We start from the raw sequence: 15,884 nt of genomic DNA, 5'->3' as shown, positions 1-15,884 counted from the left end.
AGTTGAGCTGGATAAAGATACATAAAAAGGTTGAAAACCTTTATTTAGTTATTTGTTTGCTTATTTCCTGTTAGTGCTAATGTTTGCATTCCTCAACCATCATCATCCTCAAATATCTTCCTTCTGAATTCCTGTAGCTGAGGAAGCTCTAGTGACGTGCTTGGTCTTTTCCATCACCTAAAGATCCCTGTTAAAGTCCTTGATTAGATAGAGCAAGCTGGAATATAAATGAAAAGTATTCTTGTTAAATGAGATTCCAAAGGGCAATTTTTCAAGAGCCCTACAAGTCAATCCACTCAGTCGACAAGTGAAAATTAGACACTAGGCTGGACATTTCGATAGATGCATCTTTCTACTTGAGTCAGTCCTGAAATCTGAGAATATTCCTGCCATGGCTCCAGTTGGTTTCGCTGGGCAGACCGGTGGTGCGGGGAAATGACCAGACTGTAACCAAGAGCAAAGTTGTTGTACTGGGGGCACTTCAGAGGCCATTGCGAGAGGCTTTTTGCTTTGCTTGAAGGCAGTTTTCATCTCGTTCTTTTGCAGAGTCAGATTAAAAAAGGTAGAGGAAATGAACTACACTTTTGTACTGAGGTTTGAGTTAATCCTCACTAGTATACTGAGTATGCCTTCTTTCAAGGGTCTGCTCGACACACAGCTGTTTGTGACTGGGCGCTCTCTCCACTGGATGGTAGCTTCTAGGCAGCAGAGCACTGGACGTGGAGTCTCTGTGGCCCTACAGTGCTTGCGTGTGTTGCTAATGGATCTTATGGCAGTCGGGAGCGAGCATGCTACTGGGAGCCTAGAGTTGGAGATGAAGTGGAGTGGAATGGTGTCAGAAGCCTTGTACCTACATCAGTCCTGTTGTTCCCAGAGAAAATGAGCAATAGAGTGAAGCCATTCATCTCAGCCCTTGATCTCTTGGTAGGAGAAAGTACCTGTCCCCAGGTGGCGGGAGAAGCCCCTGAAATACATATGACCCAGCTGTGTGTGTACAGGTAACAGTGCAAGCCATTTCCAAGCAGTGGTAAATGTGACTATTTGAAATAGATTTTCCAAAACCTCCATACCAGGAACCTTCTCCTTACAAGAAAAAGAAATTGTCGACTAACACCTGATTGTAGGTGCCTAATTCCAAAGCTCCCCAAATGCTCCCTGCCAGGGAGAGCTTGGACTCAGCCTCATCTGGACTCTTTCATTGGCAAAAGGTCTCACTCCTTCGCTCTGTTCCTTAGATCATAGTTTTGTTTGTTTGTTTGTTTGTTTGTTTCCTGCTCTATCATTGCCTTTGAAAAACCCATAAAATTTCTTTATTCTTCCTGTGATTGATGTTTTTGTCACGAAAATAATGTGCTGGCATTTCCTGTCTTTACCTTGGTCCTGTAAAAAGGTGAAGTGCAGCGGACCATGCCTGAGAAGGGAGAGTAATTAATATCTGTGTCATGCTGTCCAAGTTCTTGAGAAAGTATTAGAACTCGATTAGCTTGGTGTTTGCCAGTTGAGATCAAGCCAACATCTGTACTTGTCTTTCTTTCCCAGAGGGCATGACAAGAAAAGAGAAAGAGTTCAAGGAATTAAAAACAGAGTTTTCATTAGGATAATACTTGGGGTCAGGTAAACATCTCTTTTGAGTTTCATTGAAAAATTCCAGGAGGCCAAGGGCAAAATCTCCCGAAGACTGTTTCAAGGAGTATAGCTCCGTGGAAAGTTCATCTTTAAAAAAATGTAGGAAACCTGAGTATGATATTGTTTAGGGGACTCTTAGAAAAACAGAAAAGGAAAAGGACACCAAAAACAAAATTTCTTCCCATTTGGAAAGTGTGGAAGGCCTGGGAAAGCTTTTCCCTAGTGACTAGGAAATACTTGATTGCACATCAGCTGTTTTTCTTTCAGGAGCTGTAGTCATTTCTTAAACTTGTGAACTTGAGTGGTTAATGCAGACACCCCGTGGCGTATGCAGACTCCTCTGAGTGGGGAGAGCAGCATGAGCCTGCTTAGTAAGCCAGGCAGATTGCTGGTGACTGGGTTTAGCCTATAGCCTTGTTTTTAGTTGTTCACTTTTGTGTTGTTCCAGGTAACCAGTTTCAGGGTTCAAATGACATCTTTAAAAAGAGTTAAGCTCTTGTTTAACTTTTTAAAAAAAAAATTGAGAGAAACAGTCCCCTTTGATTCTGAAGGAAATTAAACCACAAGTCAGACTACCAATGGCAACTGTGGAATTTCTGTCCTGGAGATCTTCAAAAGTAGGACATGAAAATTAGGTCACTTAAGTAAGTCAGCTTGGAGGCTAACCAAGATGGATGGCCTCTCGTAGCTTTCCAAGTTTATAAAACAACTCTTATTAATATTCATATATCCTTCGAGCCCAAGGAAAATCAGTACTTGGTTACATTCTCTTTTGACGACTTAAAAACACGTTGAGTTCTGCAAGCCTAGAAATGGCTGCCTCTCTCACTGCTTTGTATGCTAATGTTGCCGTGGAAATTTAAGAGTGAGTGGGAGGGAAAGGAAGTAAGAGAGGTTGTCGGTTTATAAGATGACATTCAATCTTTTCAGAGGATGGCACTGAGTGGACACTTGGCTTAGACAGAGCTGACTTGACTGATCATATTAACAAACTCCCCCGAAAAACTGTACTTAGCATGAGGGCACTTCCTGCAAAGAATGATTGCATTACTGAATGATCAAGTTTGCTGGATTTAAATAGTCTGTGAAATGCAAAGAGGTTGTTTGGTTCAATGTCATTGGAAGCTATTAACTTTAAAAAGTTAAGAAGATTGTCTGAAACAAGATTTTAAAGTCATCTGGCTCCAGTATAAGTCTAGAATGACAAAAATTAAAAAGTCAAAGAAAAAGTTCTTTGTGGAATGTCAAACCAAAATGAAGATAGTTCTTGGTGACTCGTTCAATTCCCTGTGTCCCCGGGGCTGTCTAATTCTGCAAATTGCCTCCAGCTCTGACCTACCACACATTGACAAACCAGTTCCCCTCCCTCTTACTGACCTTAAAGAAACGCAGTTCAGGGGTTTGTGAGCACCTGTAAGAAGGACTTTTTTTTTTTTTAAGGAATGGGAGAAATTGAAAGTCCTTAAAGGTGCTCAGCAGACAGGAAAACAAAAGATAAAATTGGGACCCTTGCTTTTTTTTCTGTACAGGTAATTTTTGAAAACTCTTTTTCATTCTTTTTTTAGTAGATTTATCTTAGAAATTTAAATTAGGAGGTTAATGTCCTCTATGACTCTTGTATTTTGAAATTGTTCAATGCAATATGGATTTAAGACTTTCCCAGGGACCTAGAAACTAAAATATATTATCTTGCCTTTGGTTTTTCTTCTCTTTGTGTTGTTTTGTTTGTGTTATTTTCTTGGGCAGGCAAAAATAAAGGAGAGACCTCTAAGCTATAACATTTGGTTTTAGTGCTGTTTTCTTTCTTTGTTCTACTTAAAAAAGGACACATTCATTAAAATAAGACCCTATGTTTTCAGTGCTTTCTCTCTTTTAACTTTACTTTTATTTGAAGTTAGTTCTGCCATGTGGTGGTTTTCAAGATGTTTATTTACAGTGTAACCCTTTCTTTCAAATGAAATCTTGTCTTTAACCCTAATATATGAAACAGATAAACTGCAGCTGTTCTGGGGGGTCGCCCCTCAGCCTCCTCCTGTCCCAGGTTTCCTGAGGCAATCTGAGCACCCGGGGTGGGGGTGGGGCCTGGAGGAACCTGGTTTGTAATCCTCTGGCATCAACACAGGATAGGCGGCAGTGCCTGGTTCACTGTCCCTAGCTTCAGCACCAAGACTTTTTTGTCACTTCACTTCTCTGCACTCAAGTTCCCTCTTAGATGAAATGATGGCTTTGCACCAGATGGGCTCTGAGGTTCTTCCTGCCGTACAGTCAGCAGTTCTGAGTTATACACAGAGAGCATTGAGGAGTAAAATGTTTGGTGGCTGAGGAATATCCACAGGGAGAGCAGGAGGCCTGGCAAGCAAAAGCACAGTCCCATTCTAGCGGGAATGGTCTTCAGTTCATACAAAGGAAAACTCAGGAACCAAAACTGATGCATCAGCAGAATTTTCTCTGAGAAAAATATTTTCCGGAGATTTCGGTGAGGCATCTGTAACCCTCTAATACAGAAGGATCTTGTGGAGAAAGGGAATTAAACCAGTTGTAGGTTGTTGTTTGCCATTGATTGTAGTCAAATTCGTTGGTAAGTGGTTAGCTATTAATAAATAACACAATTCTCCCTCACTAGAGAAAATTACATCCTATCACTTTTTCCATGTGCGTGCTAATTTGGAAATGTGTCTGAGGCATAGTTCAAGAATCTGCAGCCAGTTAACACTTTTGGTTAGAGAATGGGGATGGTAAGGCCAAGGTCAGCGTTCAGTTGCTCTGTGGGTCAGTTAACTGGGTGGGGCTCTGTTGCCAGACTGGTAACCCCAACCCGGCCTCTCACATGTGTGCCCTGGGTCACAGGGAAGTTTAGAGAGTGTGGAAGGATGTCTGAACTTGGCTTTTCCCCCTGGGACCTACCATGAACTTCGTCCTGGTGACGGAAGGCTTGGCAACTCATATTGGTAGATGGAGGGTACCCTGCCTCCATCTTTAGCAACTACAAGGAAAATCTGAAATACTCCTTGTGAGCCAGCGTCTCCCAGAGGCCTGTTTGTGGGTCTCCCTGGTCTGAAGACAAAACTTCCAATGCTGAGTTAGAATAGAAATGATTGAAATAATAATCCATAGTTCTGGCTGTGAATGTACTCTCCTCCTTTTTGGAAATTGGGAGAAGAGCTGGGATTAGAAATCGGCTTCTATTTTAACTCCTTAAAGTCCGTTGTTCTCTGTAGTTGTTCTCTTTTCATTGAAACACCATTTTGTAATTAAAATTTGAAACACTTGATTTTCATCTGTAACAGAACAGCATACAAGAGTCTTCTGAATGTTTGGGAAAATACATGATTCCAAGGTACACACTTCTCCTAGAGAATGGTTCTACATGAGTAAATTTTTACTATTAACCAAACATGGACCATTTCCTCTTTTTTCTGAGCATAAGCGCAATAATGTCTGAGGCCTCAGGAGGATTTCATCATTGCCCAGGGTAAGCAGTTAGATGTAGTTATAATTTGTTTTCTATGAAAAATAGGAAAGAACAAGTAATCTGAAGTAAAGTATCTCTAACACTTTTTTGATGAGAAAAGGATTCGTTTTTATCATGCAAAATTCAAACATTACAGAATTATAAAATCTACGCATCTCTTAATCTCTGCACCCACCCACGCCCACGGTAATCACCATCAAGAGACTCTTGATCCAATTGTGAAAATGGGTATAAAAAAATTAGAAGTTTAAAACTTTTGTTGATTTTTAACCCCAAAATTAATATGCTCTAGGCCGGTGGCTTCCAGAGTGTTTGTTTTAACAGCGAGTGCTTTCTTCAAACAAAATTTTGAGTGGCATTCTAATACAGAAAAATAAAAGATAAAAGCAGGGACACTCTCGTTGTAGCTGAGGATGAACTCTGCTCACTTCCTCCCCGGCCCCAGCCAGGAAACCCCGGGAATTGCACCTGATGCGGCAGCGCTTATAACAGCCCTCTAACCCCGGTGCTTCAGTGGTTGGCTAGTGTTGGTGTTGGGCCTTCACCTCTTTGACTAACTCTCCTAAATGGGACACGAAGAGTGACCTTGGTTTTGCCATCATTCACTTCAGGTGGTTATTTTTAGTTAAGCTACAGTTAGTTACAAACTTAAAAGCAAACCACCTAAGCCAACCAGTGATTTTTTTTTTTCTGTCTTGAAATTGGACCTTTACATTGAACTCATCCTTTGAGTTTAGCTCAAATGACCCATTTGTCACTACTTTTCAGTCTGTGCCAGGAAGTTTTTCTCCTTCTGGATTTAGGTTTAAATCTGTAACTACAGAACTTGTGCCCTGGTAGACATTCCCGTTCATGGACCTTGTAGGAATGAATTTTTTCCTTTTATACCCCATTCTGAGTAACTGTGTTCCTGCCTATTTTCTTTCCCCCACTAGATAATAAAAGGTAATACAGCATTATTTTGCACTGTAGGTAATGTTGGACTATCTCTTAATCTTTAATCAGACTGGAGTAACGCAGTCCTACAAAAGAAAAATGCAGCCTTGTATAAATTGTATAGTTCTTGAATCCATGCTGTGCCCAAATGCTGTGAGGATAAGATGGCACTAAAAATGGTCTTTCTCAGTCTTAAAAGGTATTTGTGTATACAATGTGCATTTATTAAGCTCCTGTTATCTAGAGTAATTTGGCTAAGCCTTGAGCAGATAGAGAGATGAGATATTTCAGTGCCCTAACTCCCTTAGACCTAGCCACATCCCTGCGAGGTGGATAGTATTTCTTTATTATACTATAGCCAGCTCTTGCCTTACTCACTTGACATGCTTTTCTGGGGCAGTCTCACCCTTACCTGTGGCTTCAATCACCTTCTATGTGCTGGTTACTTCCCAAACTATATTGCCTGCTCTTAACTTGTTCCCTAGGTTCCTGACCAGTTGCCTGCTGGAATCCCCCTTACCTGCTTGCCCAACCAGGTACTGCAAACTTTAAAAGTCTCAAAGAGAAAAAGTTTCTCCCTACCCTCACCTGATCTCCTTTTTCCCTTGGGTTTCCTGTCTTGGTCAAGATATAATCATCTGCCCATACATGTATTCATCAACTGGTGTATACTGAGAACTCACTGTATCTCAGGCCCATTCCAGACATTAGGGGAGTATTCAGGACAGACTGAAATATATTAAAGGCTTTACCTGAATGGAGCTTGTATTCTAGTGGGCAAACAACTAACTTAATCTGTTTCTAGATATGTCTATATCTGTCTATCCGTCTGTCTATACGGATGCTATCAGGCAACAGTGAGAGCTGTGGAGAAAAATAAAGCTGGGTAAGTATAGCAGATGGTGCTAGAGACTTGAGAAGATGTGCCTTGTGCCCTTTTTCCAGCTAAGGAAAATTTTTCCACAATTCCAAATTCAGGGAAGGGGATGACATTTGAACAGAGACTTGAATGAAGTGAGGGAACAAGCCATATAAATATCTGTGATTTGAAGAAGAGCTGCCTCACCTTTGTGTTAGTCCTTCTTAGTCAAGAACTGAGTCGTGGATATTTTTGTAATGTTGCTCAAGCCACACTTCGTACATATTAGTCAGCAGATGGATGGGTGTACTTGGAACTGGGAGTCATCATTACGCACTGGCCTGGGTGTGACATAGAGCCATGCCCAGAGCTTTACATGAGCTTAGAGAATCAGCTCCCTCTGCCAGGGGAAGAGGGCAAAAGCAAGAGTAACCTTAGAGAAAGCTTCACAGAAGATGGCATGTGAGTTGGGTCTGGAGCAGAGTTTCACATATGGAGTTGGGAGGATATAGACACAAACAGTTACAGGCAGAGGCCCTGGACCTCAACACTGAGCTTTGGAGGACATGGCGTTAGACTGGGGATCAAAACAGGCCACAAAAGGGGAGAGCACAGCACCATGACTTGTGATGGGGAGAGGATGGGTGCGCTGGGGCCAGGTGTGTTGTAAGAGTACTGCTTCTATTAATCTGACTTTGCTGTCCTTGGGGAAGGAAAGACGGGACAAAGAACCTTAGGCTTTCCCCCTTTCTCTCCTTCCCAGGTGCCTCCCTGGCAGCATTCCTTCCCCAGATCCTTCTTGTCCTTCTTTTCGGATTATAAAGATAACCACAGCAAGGTTCTGGTTCTGAGAGATGTTACCGAAGCCTTTGCCATCTTGGCTCAAAGATCAGTTATTTTATGTTTTGAGAAAGAAGTTTGCCGTATTGTACCACCAAGAAGAAACCTGGCTATGATGCCTGAAAGCTTGAGGGAGGGGAGGCGGGTCTCATCCTTTGCTTCTGACCCAGGGTGAGGATGGGGGTGCCCTGAGAGAGGGGCAGGAAGGACATGCTGGGGCTCCCCTAAATGGAGGAGTGTGGGCCCTGGGGGTCAGTGCTGGTCTGGGCTCTCATTAGGATTGGGACGCACGTGCGGCCCTGGACTCGAAACCCAGGAAAGTTCTGGCTTCTTCCATATGCAGCTTTGGCATTATTTTGGTTTTAGTGTATTTGCCTTCATTTTCTCTAATTTGTCAGGGCAGGTTTCCACCCACTTTTACTTTAAGTTTTATTTGGAAGACTTTATAAATACAATGATGCATTGATAAGAGTTGTTATGTATACTAGTCTTTATTCTTTAATACTAACTCATTCTATTTATTTGCGGTGTGTATATTCCTCTGCTTAGGTAAGCAGAATTACTCTAGGAGTAAGGACCCACCTTGTTATCTCCCGCCTTAGAGGGTAATGGCTGTGCTTTCCTTTTCCTTCTGGGATAGTGGTTGTGCTAGGTAGGCATCACCACAGGGCTCTACCACCAAGGTGTTTTGAAGATTTATTTTTGATAAATTACATTGTACATTATTGAGCAAGAGTTAGCACTATCATAAGCTTTATGCAAATATGTTATTAAAGGTTCATGTGCCCTTTGTTCTGTAATAATAGATATACTTTTTAATTTCTTGAAATGTTTTTCCCTGAAGTAGTAAATGCTTAATCATACTGTTTTCATACAGTTAGTGTTGCAGTGATTTTATTCCTCCAAAATTCATTGAAGAGCTGTCCTCAGTAAGCTTAGATGACACAGACCTTCTGGGCTCTGCCTGATATAATTGCAGATCCCCTTTTCGGCTCTGCTTCACCAAAATCCTGCTATCTACTCACTAATGTCAAAGTTTTATGGAAGCACAAAGCCTTTGATTATGTAGACTGAAAATTAAGATACAAATCACCCGGCAGAGATACCGTGTTTCCCCCAAAATAAGACCCAGTTAAGATCGTCAGCCAGACGGATGCACTTAGTACATTATGGCGATGTTCCAGAAGATGACTTGACTGTATTTGAATAAACGTAGATTGTTGCACATGAAAAAATAAGACATCCTCTGAAAATACACTCTAATGCATCTTTTGGAGCAAAAATTAATGTAAGACTCAGTCTTATTTTGGGGAAAATAGGGTATAAGACTTGGTCTTATTTTCAGGGAAACACAGTAGCAGGGACCCTGCTGTGTTGTGGCATAAACGATGGCTTCCGGCTGTCCTGCAGTGGAGGTCCCAAGGCGACAGGGCCATGAGGCAGGAATTTCCAGGCATCGCCCCAGAGAGAGCACTCTCCTTGGAGGTAGCAAACAATACCTTGTGTGTTTGGGTCTCCCTGGTGCCTGGCAGGGACGAGGTGCCCAGTGGATAGTTTGTGACTGGGGTAGAAAAAGTAATGGACAGATCAGTGGTTTTGTTGCATATGTATGATAATGGAAACCGTAACTGTGTTAGACAGCAGAGCCAGGCCCCCAAAAGCAAACTCTCCATTTTACCACCAGAGCCGGCTTTGCTTAGATGCAGAGATTCCCTTTCTCTGGTTTCTTTCCTTCATTTTCAGGCAAATCTTTTTTAAAAAAAGGCAGTTACAAAATTGTGAGTAGGCCTGTCTTGATGGTGTAACAGCTCTGCCCCTTCAGGCCTCACCTGTGTGAAGGGGACCGTATACAAGAGTCTTTGAGAAGCGTCCTGCAGGTCAAACAGGCTCATTCTTGGACTTCAAGGGGTTTATCCTGGGGCCTCTACCTGTTTGTTTGTATATACGTGTTAGCCTGCATGTGTCCATATTACCCTGTTTGGAAATCTTCCTAATGTGTAGATTTTCTTTCTTTCTACTTTTAATTTAGGCATCTTTTTTCAGAAACATTGGTCTGTTCCTACTTAAAGTTTATGCCCAGATTTTGGATGCAGACTGCTAAGAAATATCTAACAGAGAGACGGCTTGTCAGCTCTTCCAGTCCAAGTTACTCACAGCCACCTGTTTGCCTCGGCACGCTCCCCCGGTATGCTGCCCTCACCTGTCCTCCTGTGACTACCTGTGCCGGCCAATCTGAGATGACCTGTCCTCATACAACTGGTTGGGGTATTTGATGAGACTCACACATTGCTGGTGTTTGACAAGTTAAAGGGTGTTTGAATATCTGGGTACAACAAAATAGCTTTGCAAGGTTCCCATCCTATTCACAAGTCTCTGTCTTGCAAAATGATCATATACCTATATTTCAGGTATTTTTTAAAAAGCAAGGGAATTAAGAGCAGTTCTCATCTGGAGGAGGGTTCCTCAGAATTACCTAAAGCCCTTTTTAATTATACACACTTGCCCCTGGCACCCTCCTCCACCACCCATGTTCTAAGTCTATTCCAGGTCAGAAGGTGTTTACGAAGGTTGGTCCAGACATGGGCATTTCGAAAACACACCCTGAGGAGTCTCCCTGCGTGGACAGCCTAACCATCACCCCTGGGCTCCTTCCATGCCTGCAGATTTATCATTTGTCTCTTGTGCTTTCACCTCATTCTGCAATTCTTGCTGCCATCTTTGCTTGATGATTTCCTCCATCCTGTTAATCCAGTATTTTTCTCTTCCTCATATCCTCTTTTTCAGACTGTCTCCATGCAATCATCCAGTTGTTTATTCAGTAAATATTTATGAAATGTCCACTCCCGGCCAGGCACTGTGCTAAGTGCAGGGGATACAGAGAGGCGTAAGCTAGAGTTTGTTTTGTTCTCCAGGAGCTTCTGGTCCAGTAGATTTACAGGGAAAGGTAAACAATTATGTAAATAAATGTGGTCCTGGCTATGTGTGTATAATAGCAGTGTTTTCATGCACAAACCTGGTGGGATGAAATGCAGTATAATTGAATCTGACTTGTTGCTGGCACATTGCGAAGCTATTTTGTTGTACCCAGATATTCAAACACTTACCCTTTAACAATTTCATGTTGATGTGATTTTTGAATTCCAGTAGTTTCTCCTTTCTTAAGAGTAAAAGGAAGTTTTTGTGTTTAACACCATTTGGCTCATAGTCCATGGGGTCTCTGGAAACTTGAACGTCAGTCATTCACTCTGTGGCTAAGTGGCCGGGCAGGCAAGCATCGGAGAGGTTCAGGTTCCCAGCATTTCGCATGAGTTAGCACAGTCCAGCTTTTGGCAGCCTGCCACTCTCTACTTGGTAGACAATTTTGTGAAATTTGACACTCGCGTGTCTTTCCTTGAAAAATCTTGCAAGGTTCAGCTGTCCTTCAATGGCTCACCCATTTCGGTTAAACTCCTGTTGTTAGACTCAAGTGGGGGGTTATCCTGGACATGTTGGCAGAATAGAGTCAATGCATTTCATTGACTTTTTAAAAAAACTACCAGGCTAATCTTTGAGCAATTTGTGCTTTAGATGCAGAAATAGGACACTGTTCTTTGTGTTTATTATGCTGCCATCAACTCTCCTTAAAATGTGAACCAATTTCCCCAAACAATTATTGTATCAACAGAGCAGAGTAAAGCAGGATTTGGACAATTACTCCTTTAGTTGACACATGTAAGCAGAGCCTTGGAGAGTATGCTTACCAAACATGTAGAGTACTTTTTAGTGAGGTAGAAGGGGTGCTTTGTGAGCGGAGTCGGGCTCTTACTGTGTTTTGCTTTTAGCTCATCCCCTTTGGTATTCACTTCTGTGCTTCAAGTCTTTGGGGCCCACTCCTGCCCTTGTCCTTGAAGGATAAGTTTGATTGTTGAAAAGCATCATGTCTTGGCTATTGCAATATTGCCCAGCTGGAAATACTCTGGACTCCGGAGTCAGAAGTCCTAGGTTGGAGCCAGGCATTAGCATTTACTAATTGTGTGATCCTGCTTAAGTTGTTCAAATTCCTCGTCTGTAGAATGGGAATAATAAATGATGTGTCTGCCCCCACCCCTACGCCAGCTACCCTTCTACTCATAGTGTGGATCAAATGAGAAAATGAGTTGGAAAGTGTATGTAAGTCATACATTGCTCTGCCATGGGAACTGTCATTCTTGCCAAAGATGGACATAGTGAACTCTCTGCAGGATTCATGGAAGGACTCTATGTTAGAGGACAGTTATGGAGACTTTCCCCTTCTGTGGCTTCTGTGATCATGAGCAGCTGCCTCTTAACCTGCCCCAGAGGTAAACTGGACCACAGGGTGGGGGTGACTCTGTTTAATATGAAATTCTTTCTTTAATTAAGGTGAAATTTATCCTTATAACTTCCATGATAATTTATACTTCTTGGTTCTCGTTTTATAGAGTAACATAAAGCAATTCAAATCAGTGCATTTCAAGTCAAACAAATTTGTAACTGAGAAAGGGGTCTTCCCACTGTGCTTCCTGTTTGTGGCAATTCGATTCAGTAAATTTGAGTGGGTGCCTATCACGTGGGCGCTGTCCTTAGGCACTAAAGGCCGCTATTGTTTCTCCTCCTGATCTCCGGAAGTGGATCTGAAGGGCATGAGACCCAAATGGAGATGAATGGGAAGTAAACATGTTTAACTCAGTTCAAAAATAACAGCAATTTTCATTCTATTTAGAATACAGTGGTACTTGCGAGAATAAACAATGCCTCCATTTACTGGGCTTAAATGGCCACGGAGAATACTAATCTATAAAAGTGAAGAGAAAAGAATAATAAATGATAAAGACAAATATTTCTAATTTCTATAAGCTCCCATGTGTTTAACAAACGAGTAAGGGAAGATTATTAATTACACATAGAGAAATGGAAAAATGGTGATAGGGCAGCATGATACGACTTCTGTGCCCTTGATGTTCTTATAGTCACCACAGCCCACGGGAGGACCTTGACGTGTCTTCTCAGAGGTTAAAGGCAGAACACACTCTTTACAGTGAGTTACATATTGATGAACAGAATTTCAAACAAAAACAAGCAAATGAAAAAGTAGCATGAGCCTTAGAGTTAGATGCCCTGGGTTCTATTCTTGGCCCTGTTGCTGTCTAGCAGTGTGGTTTTGGGGGAAGTCAGTCTTTATTCCTCAGAATTTGTTTCCCTCAAATTTAAAACGGGCTACAGTGTTCTGCCCAGGCTGTTTTATTATATAGTTGTTAAGATTAAGTGTGATAATGTATATGAATTCAAATCTTCACTTCTTCTAGCCATCTAACTTTTGGAAAATTCTTTAAACATCTCGGTGCCTGCTTCTTTATCTTTAAAATGGGGGAAATACTAGTTAGTACCTACGTCAGGGTTTTTGTGAGAAGTAAATGAGTTAATCCCCATCAAGTACCCAGAACAATGCTTGATAGTCAATGCCTAATGCAAATTTTTTTGTGAACGTTTGAGGCCTCTATGTCTTAGTATATTTTTAGTCTACTATATATTTTTTTGAAATAGCACTTTTTAAAATAAAAATAACTGTAATACCCTATTTACTGACCAAACCCAATAACAGAATTGGCATGTTTTATCTTTTTGGCATCACTTTGGCAGTTTCACAAGATATGAATTTGTTGTCAATAAAGCTTAATCATGATACTGAAAACTTATTCCCAAATGCCTTTTTCCTTCAGAGTTTAGGCAAAATTTATGTATTCTAAGAAGTGCATTTAACCAGTAGTGTGAGTTTGGAAAGCTTTATGGGGGAATCAGCATTCGATCCAGCCTTCTCTGTTATTGTTAGGGTCTTGAGATTGTCTTAACCTATTCAGAGCTTTGCTTGTGTTGTATGCAATAAAAGAGATTTTTAAAATGTTATCTTTGATATTGAACCGTGCTAATTCAAGTATTTTTGTGACCCATTTAATTTCTAGAGGTAGTGAAATGTTGGTCAAGAACTCCATTTATAACAGACCTATTCATAATAATCCTAGTGGTTTATTTCACAGAAACCATTGCCAGATAAAAATACTGATCATGACTTCCTGTGACATTCCCTAAAGGGGTAAAATAAAATTGGGGAAATGTGTGGTATTTAACTAGTAATTGACTAATAAAGAGCCATTTTTAAAAAAAACCATAACTCCCATGAGCTGTTATAACAAAGGACCTTATGAGTATATCAGTGGCCACGCTGCCTGGAAAGGTTATAATCTGATGCCACACAGTGCTGGGTGCACAATAGATTTCCAACAAAGGGTAATATATTAGAAATTTGTTCCATTTCTGTTAAATATTTCCAAGTACTGCTGAACAGACAGTGTGGGATTATCTGTTTTGTTAATGTACTAATAGGCTTATAATTTTCTAAGGTTCCTGAAGAATTTGAGAACACCAAATAGTCTTACTTTTTTGTGTTTGTTTGTTTGTTTTCAGGCTTAAAACAGGAATTTATTTGGTTTTTCATTCAATCTAATACATTGATCTTATAAAATTCTTTTTTCAGCACATGATCGATAATCCATTGATTTAATGCATCAGAATTTTACATCCTAAATGTAAACTCTGGGATTATAGGTATTTTTTTGTGCCTTTCCATAATGTTCAAAATTAAATTGGCAACACAATGTTTTTTTTTAATTAAAGTTTATTGGGGTGACAATTGTTAGTCAAGTTACATAGGTTTCAAGTGTACAATTCTGTATTACATCATCTATATATCACATTGTGTGTTCACCACCCAGAGTCAGTTCTCCTTCCATCACCATATATTTGATCCCTTTTACCCTCATCTACCATCCCAAAGTCGTACTTCTTAATTCCTCTGTTTACTCTGTTAGAGTTTTAATGACCATGTTTTCATTTCACCAATCTTTGACGTCCTTGTGAATTAAGCTGTAAAAAAAGTTCACATAGTAACTGAAAAGGATATAAAGTGTTGCCAGGATAGTTTCCACATTTACAATTTCGTATTTCATTCCTTAATTTGTTTCTGGATTATTCGAGCTTTTATGGTTGTTTATAAAGTGCCCGCAATGACACAAGTTGTATGTTCAAGTGACGGGAAACAAGGGGACATCAGAAGGGGCATGTTCTGCACCTTCCCCATTGCCCTTTGTTTTTTCTGGTTCTTCGGTGGTTTGGACCCTGTGTTGGTGCATTGGTGTTCCTGGTGGCTATGTTCTAATGCGGGTTGAACTGTATGCTGCTTGGAAACCAATATTTGAAATATCACATATTTTAATGAGATGTAAAACTGCATGGTGAGTCGTCTTTGTGTGTGTGTGTGTATGCGTTTTTAATTAACATTTTGTTCAATTTGTTCCTCCAGGTGACCTTTTTCTGAAGCTGTTCATTGAGACTTCCTAGCATTCCTGCAGATACAGTAGGTAAGTAAATGAAATCAGATACCCTTATTGTCAGTGATTTCTTTGGGAAAATTTTTCAGGTGGGTAGCAACTTCCTTGAAAGAGGCGCAGTATTTCACACTTTTGGGCCCTGAATAGTAAACACTAGGTTTTTTTGGGGGGGATTGAAATACCACGTAAAGAGCATACACGAATGTTGTAAAAGATGCTGTAAAGTTTTATAAATGGTATTAAATTGAAGGCTATAATTTCCATGCTTTAATTCTGAAAAGATTTGTCCTGTTACCATTCATATAAACAAGTTTCAGAGCTCTTTATAATGGGCTTCGCTGACTTTGTCATCTTTCCTTTGGAGCTTCTCGTGGACCGTTTCACTGTTTGTTATCATTTCTCTCTGGAAGGGGAAGTAGAGATAGCCAATTCAAATTACCGTTTTATTACTCAGTGACAGCTCAAGTTGAGGAAATAATTGCCTAAGTAAAAGTTGAAAACAGTTGACTAATAGGTGATTTATGATTAACTCTGTGGATTTTAATTTATAAAGGTCACTTTTGGAAAATCTTAGTAACAATAATAGGGGTTGAGTATGCATTCAAGAAAATCAAGGAAGTTGAAAGTTAAATAATTGTCCCCAAAGTCTTTGATCCAGCTCTGCTCCTCAAAAGGGAGAGCGAGGCCTGTTCCCCCTGGTCCTGTGGTGTCCCTGCTATGAACTTGAGGTTATGCAGCTCAGGCCAAGGGAGTCTCTGCCGTGTGCAGG

General features: G+C 40.8%; 1 protein-coding gene across 3 annotated transcripts in view; it reads left to right on the top strand.

Moving 5' to 3' along the window:
- LHFPL2 (LHFPL tetraspan subfamily member 2) overlaps positions 1-15,884 on the top strand; it is a 145,259-nt gene that overhangs the window by 55,920 nt on the left and 73,455 nt on the right. For all 3 annotated transcript variants that reach the window (XM_019728170.3, XM_019728173.3, XM_088796581.1), the window contains one exon: positions 15,088-15,145. The gene's annotated coding sequence lies outside the window, so the exon portion shown is untranslated. The remainder of the gene's footprint in view (positions 1-15,087; positions 15,146-15,884) is intronic.

Source organism: Rhinolophus sinicus, chromosome 3 (assembly GCF_057876585.1).
Source record: "Rhinolophus sinicus isolate RSI-liver-muscle chromosome 3, RSI-T2T, whole genome shotgun sequence".
Lineage (NCBI taxonomy): Eukaryota > Metazoa > Chordata > Mammalia > Chiroptera > Rhinolophidae > Rhinolophus > Rhinolophus sinicus.
The sequence above is the reverse complement of the archived record's forward strand: the minus strand, read 5'-3'. Positions and strand labels throughout refer to the sequence as shown.